We start from the raw sequence: 6744 nt of genomic DNA, 5'->3' as shown, positions 1-6744 counted from the left end.
AGGGTATTTTGGAAGAGTAGAGAACTTGCTGAATGTTAAAATGTAGCTTTATACTGAGGTTTAATTCAATAAAGGGTGAACTACATTGTAAATACAGAAGGCAGTATTGAGGAAATCTGTGTCTCATCAACTGAAAGCATATATTTTTATGTTCATTTTTTGTTGGTTTAATCCCTTAGGAACTTCTCTGTAGTGAAAGGCATGGCGTATGGTAGTGTAGGCTTGTAAAATACATTTATATATAAGCAATAGGGAGAACATCTGCTATACTACTGTTATTAATTAATTTTGGTTAAAAAAGCAACAATAAACCCCAGTGAAAACAGAAGCAAAGATTGAACTTGGAAATTCCTAACTGTAATAACAGTCTCTTTGAAATATACGTACAAGGACAGCCCTGACCATGCTGGGTTTGTCTGATAAAACTTTGTTCTCTTTCTCTTGTTGACAGTCGGAGTACTGATGCTCCCAATAATCCGAGTGGCATAATGGGACAGGAATCCTGTTGCTCTTTTCTCAAGGGTAACAAGCATCTCCTTTGACCCACACACCTCATGGGAAGCGTCAGGTCAGTGTTGAGGAGAGGTGGAGTTTACCAGCCCTCTAAGGAATGCAGTGCCAGCCTGGTCAGGTTGCATTTCTCACCGTTACCCATTCTGAACAACCAGCACACTGAGACAAGGCAATAGTGATGAGGGGCATGCAAAGCTTTCAGCTCACAGCACACGTCCTGCTCGCTGCTGATGCTTTGCTCACCTCACTCGGTGCGGCGTAGTTGCTTAGGCAAATGCTCGCAGGGTCACCAGCCACTCAACCTTGGTACCTCCCGCTGCAGTCCCACCACGGGACAGCTTTGCTAGGGATCTGCTGCCTTTGTATTAAGAGCTTCTGACTTCTGAGGTCTTATTCTTAAGTTGTCTGACTGTCTAGGGGTTCCTAGGCTCACGGCCATGCTGTTTCACCATCTGACATAGCACATAGGTAAGAATATGGTACAGTTGCTCCTTTCAGATCTGTCATCTACATGCCACAAACTGGGCTCTGGGACGTTTGAACTGACATAGCTCTGCGGCCCTCAGAGGAGCTGCCTTATTTACCTCCAGGCCTCCACAGACGCAAGATGCACCTTTGTAAAATGCCCACCTCCATCCGAAACGGAGCCTCCTCGTTCCTGCCAACTCCTGCCAAGGCAGAGACCTGCCACATACGGGGGGATTCTCTGTGCTTGGAGCCCAGTGAGCTGCACATCGAACTTGGGCATTTTTCCTGACTGTAATTGCAATTGATTTTTCAAATCAACAGGGAAAAGTCATTCACGTAAAACACAGCTGCATTTACTACAAGGAAGGCGTTTTCCAGAGATGTAAAGCATTCCAGAGCCCAGCCATGCGCCGCTCGGGTAAGCACTATGGCTGTTCTGTGCTTCGAAGCGTTATGTGCAGCAATGGCCTTTATTCTCTACGTGACCTATTTGAGGAGAGAGAAGAACTGTTCTGTGTGAACACGGCTATTCTGAACTTAGGATGTTTTGGAGAGACGAGGAAATGCAGTGAAGGATAGAATTAGGTCACAACTTCATGATGCCAAGATTTTTCTCTTGATTTGCTCATTGCTTTTGTAAAGCAGGCTCTCACATTTAACCACGCTGGAAGGAATAATCTTTTCTCTGCACTCGCTGGATCAAAGTACAAAGGAAATTCATTGAAATAATAGAAAATACTATTTTCTTCATTTCTAAGTGAAAGTATGGCAATAAAGGCAAACCAGTCTTCTCAGCTATGTAATTAGCATTTATGATCAGGAGATAATAAACAATCGGTCGAAGTCAGTTAAAGCATTCCTCAGAAACAGATTGGATTCTCACTAAAATGACTGAAATGCAGTGCAACCCAAGTACTTCTGTGATGAAGTCAGATTCAGGGCAGGAATAGCAATGGACTTGTTGATGATTAGTAGGATAATAGTAGGATTAGAAAGACCATTTTTAAAACCGAGGAGCTCAGTGCAGTCCGGACTATGTCCTGAGCCCACTGATTGCTCCCTGTAGAGGGCAAGCTTGAAATCTTCATTCCCTGTGCTATTTAGACTGAATAAATGCATCCAAATTAGAAACTAGTGAAGTGTTTTCACATCACAGCCCTCATTAAGACACGTTGGGAAGCGTGGACAGATACAGTTATTAAAAAGCAATCTTTATAACTGGATGACTGTATCAAATTTGCCTGCATCCAAAACGTGGCGTACAGCGTTGCTTTTAGGGATCACGTGCACCCACATCTCCAGTTCTCTATCGCAGCGATCGTGTGCACACGGGTACGTGGGAGGGGTGGCTGAACAGACAGCGCTGTGGAAATCGAGCCTATGTGCAAAAAGAAATCAGCAGTGGCCTTGTGGCTGGTGTTCAGATGGAATCTTTTGCTATTACATGATATCCCCTTTCAGAATTGCTGCAGATTTTGAGCACTTCTCTAGCTGTATCTGTGAAAAGGCCTACTTCCCAGATGCCGTTAAAACAAGCTGTTCTTCGTACCATTTCATGGGATGGCATAAATTCACAGCCATACTACTGCCTTGTTTTGGCAGTCTGGAGACGTAGGAAATATTGCAGTCATGTTTCTAATTTAATTCAATCCCTCATTAATTTGATCTCTCCTTTAATTCAATCTCAGCCTCAGGACCTAAATAATTTGTATTAAAAATAACAAAATGGCCACCCTTTCTTTTAATCAATGTTGACTGCTTCAGGCAGGTATTAGCAGATAATCTGATTACCAAACACAGAGTGAGTTGGCATTTGGTTAAGAACTAAGTGGGAAAATTTGGAAAAGAATCAAAGGAGAAAAAATGAGAGGAGAGGAGAGGAGAGGAGAGGAGAGGAGAGGAGAGGAGAGGAGAGGAGAGGAGAGGAGAGGAGAGGAGAGGGGAGAGTGACTTATATATATATACTGATACGAGCCTCTCAGACGCAGAGCCAGTTGTGTCAGCTGCAGGTGACAGATTGGCCCAGTAGGACAGTAGTGACAGAAGTCCAAGAAGAATGAGGTCTACGGTAAATCTAGCATCATTTCCTCTTAGACTTATTTAAACTTACTAATGGGATTTATAGGCTAGATGCTTAGTGGTATAGGGTGGCATAACTCCACTGAACTCTGACTGCGTCATTCACAACCTTCTCTTTCTGTGGTAGGTGGACACCATTTAGCTCCCTGGTAGCCTTTTTATAGGAAAACCACTCTCCTTGTTGTCCATTGTGTTGTCTGGGAAGAACGTACTACCTGGCAGAGCCCTGGGACAGGGCGGGAGTCAGGGCTGGCAAGAAAACTTGTGGTGTGCAGCTAAATCTAGGTTGTATGCAGGGCAATGTGGAGCAGCTCTGCTTCATACCAGTTTGTGGGGCAGTGACCAGTCACGCTCACTGGCCAGTTCTCTGATCAGCCTGGCTGACTTCTGTCCCAAGGACCCCACTTCTCTGGAGACTGAGAGCTGCCAACCGTAGGGCTGTTAGATCTGATGGTACTTGACAGAGGCTGACAGGGACTGACTTTGAGGAGACTGTGCTGCACCTCTCTTGTTTTCTTACAGCAACCACCTTGGCAATGCTTCTGAAGTAGGTAGTTAATCGTCCACTCTTTTTTCATGGCAGATTTGCAGCATGGCTGCAATGACAGCCTTTCTGGTCAGCCTGTAGCTCCAGAGGAGTTTTGGACTGGTTGTTTTCCACCCGCCTCCCCTGTGACTGCTACAGATGCCTGAGTGATCAGGCTGAGCGGAGCTGCTGGTGTGCTGCTCAGCAGATGGCACTTTTCCGGTACATCAGTGTTGGAAGGAGACCCAGCACACTATGAGGGATCCCAGGCTGTTAAAGAGTTTGCCTTTTGACTGAAGTAGAAGAGTGAGCCTTGATGGTTTGCTGTTTTGCAAGTTACCCAAAACAGCAAAAAAGAAGGTCTACACAATGTCCAGACATGTTCCAATACGTCATTCCTCTCTGCCCAAGTTCCCAGCGCTCTCCATGAAGCTCCAGTAACACTGATATGATGATGAAGGGTATCATACACCACCTCAGAAGGGACCATGCTCTTCTGGGGAGTCATAGGAACTGGATGTGCTAATCACACTAGGGCCATTGAAGCTCGCAGTAGAGACTGCTTGAAGCCATCAGCATAACCAGGTTGCCTCCTGCAAAACAGAGGTATTGACACCACACCAGGAGACAAAAGAGGATGGAGAAGTGGCAGAGGACACTCGTTTCAGTCTAGGTGTACAATGGAGCTGAAATAGATGTCAGAGCAGCTTCATCTGCTACTCCAGTGGCACAGCTTTCCTTGCATTCCTTTCCTTTTAGAGGCTGTGTAATCTCATTACGTTCTTGTTCGAACAACTATTATTAAAATTGACAAAATGCATTTCTAATTCCATAAAAATCATTACGATAGATTTAATTGATGGAGGCTGACAAATTATAGCGGACAGTCGTGAGGCAGTGGAGAACAGCATGTAAGCAGAAATACTGTAGGAGATGGTTTAGTTGAATAAGCCCTGGATTCTTGCACACTTTCCCCCTCTGAATGGCTTGCTGTATCCTTGAACATGTTCCTTTGCCGTGCTGTGCATCAGTTACTGATTCTGCGACATAGGAATTGCACCCTCCTAGCAAAGTGTTTAGGATCGGCACAAAACTCACATTGCATTTTTATTTTACTTTTGGTGAACAGAGAAAATGTTTTGAATCATGGATAGAGAAGAAAGATTCTGTAACAAGTACCAATTCTTTAGAGAAGACAGACAACTGTGTCCAAGAGCTAGTTTTAGTTCAATGGTTCCGATTGCCAGTTTGCAGGAAGAAGTGATTAATCACAAAGTGAAATCTGTTCAAGATTAGCATAAATTGCAGAAGGTTGTAAAAGACTCCAGATGGATCTGAATTACTTGAAAAAGCAGAGAAAAACAGCAAAGGTAATTTTGAACTGGATAAACACAGATTTAATTCCTAATGAAAAATAAACTAAATAGTCCAATGAGAACATCCAGAATCTTCAGGAGTCAAGGCTTTAGGCAGGGTGGTTTCTGGCCAGGGCAGGCAAATAGGGTGCTGATGGGCTGGAGGTGAAATGCGTTCTGACATTTCTACAGAATACTGCTACCCTTACTCTTTGTCCCTCAGTTTGAGCCCTATCACCTCAAAAACATACAACAAAAAGTGTCTCACTCACGGCAACAAGGAGACTAGGACTGTGCTGAAGTTGCTCTGGAAGAAGATGCTGAAGCCTTCACGGTGATGTTACACTCGGGGAGAAATGCTTTGTGCCACAGGGAAATGATTTGCCTGCTTCACTGCTGCAAAAGGGTCAGCAGGGTGGAGCTCTGGGTCTGGGTTTTGTTGAGCAGTGCATGGTATAAAACACTTATAACTAATGCCATGAAGAAATCTGTTGTGTGATGCCCCACAACATCCTCTGACAGCCTGCTGCTCCTTGTATGAAGCTGAAGGACCCCCTCATGCCTTGAGATCACAGCTTCAGCAATAACTCCCGTACTAACACAAACACACAAGCTGGAGTATTAATATGGCTTTTCCCCAGTAATATAAAAGGAAAAACTTCGTAAGGAGGATTTCTCTCCTGGACAAGAGAAGCTGCAAGACTGGCTCGCAGGTTACAGGGCATTCCTTTTCTTTTGATGGATGAGGTAGTGGCTGTACACGGGCAGAATACTGGCCCAGTTCCAACAGTAACTTGATTTAAATTTAGTGCCAGTGTAGGAACCAGGAGAATTTTATTATCTTGATTTAATTCTCTGTTTTCTTTAGAAGGACATTTATGTCCTTTTGCACTTTGGAGAGGTACAAAGTTAATAGCTTGCTTTTCACAGATAAACTGCAGGGATTTCATGTTTTTTAAGGTCAATCTTGTGCTGTTCACTGCAGTTAATCTGGACCATTAAGACCAATGAAATCAGGCAAAGCCAAGCATTCGTGGTTAGATCTGTAACTGCCTCCTGCCCCGCTGCACAGAGGTGCCGTCCCTGGGGCAGCTCTGTCTCTAAAGGGCTGTGTAGGGGAGTACCGGCTTGCCTGCATTCCAGGTTCCAAGCCAGGTTCTTTGGGCAATACCAGTGACACAGCACACCCCAGCACCTCTAAACCACCACACAGCAGCTCGAGAAAGCAGCTTGCTGGGTGCTTGTTGAACAGAAACTACTGGCTGGTACTGAAGAGAACAGACATCGGTAAATCCCACTCCTATTCCTTCCCCTCTGGAGTATAAGATGTAGTAGGGAGCTCTGTGGCTTTACCTTAAATGACTGTCAGTTACTTCCAGCATCCGCTCCTGTGCATGTCCTGCCTGCCAGCTGCAATGGGACAAAACACCGTAAGGACAGCAAAACTAGGGAGTGAGAGCAGGGCATGCGAACAGAAAATGCACATTCGGAGCCATTATTTTGAGTTCTCTGGGCTGATACAAGCTAACGTGCTCCAGAGTCACCCAGCTGCCCTCCCAGTGCCTGTTTGCCACACAATGACTCCTGTGCTCATTTGAAAGTGTTGAGTTGGTAGCAAGAAGCCTGCCTCCATCTTTCAACTGTGTGGGCTAAACACCAGCTCTCGTGTTGCCTCCTGAGACAGCACCCAGGGATTTGATATGTCACTCTCTCCACAGAGCTATGAGTCTTAACGCAGAACAGAAAGGAAACTACAGCCTTTCTCTGCAGGATGGATTGTGGCAAACCTGTAACTGGAGCAGT

This window comes from Cuculus canorus, chromosome 12 (assembly GCF_017976375.1).
Source record: "Cuculus canorus isolate bCucCan1 chromosome 12, bCucCan1.pri, whole genome shotgun sequence".
Classification (NCBI taxonomy): domain Eukaryota; kingdom Metazoa; phylum Chordata; class Aves; order Cuculiformes; family Cuculidae; genus Cuculus; species Cuculus canorus.
This window is presented reverse-complemented; position numbering follows the sequence as displayed.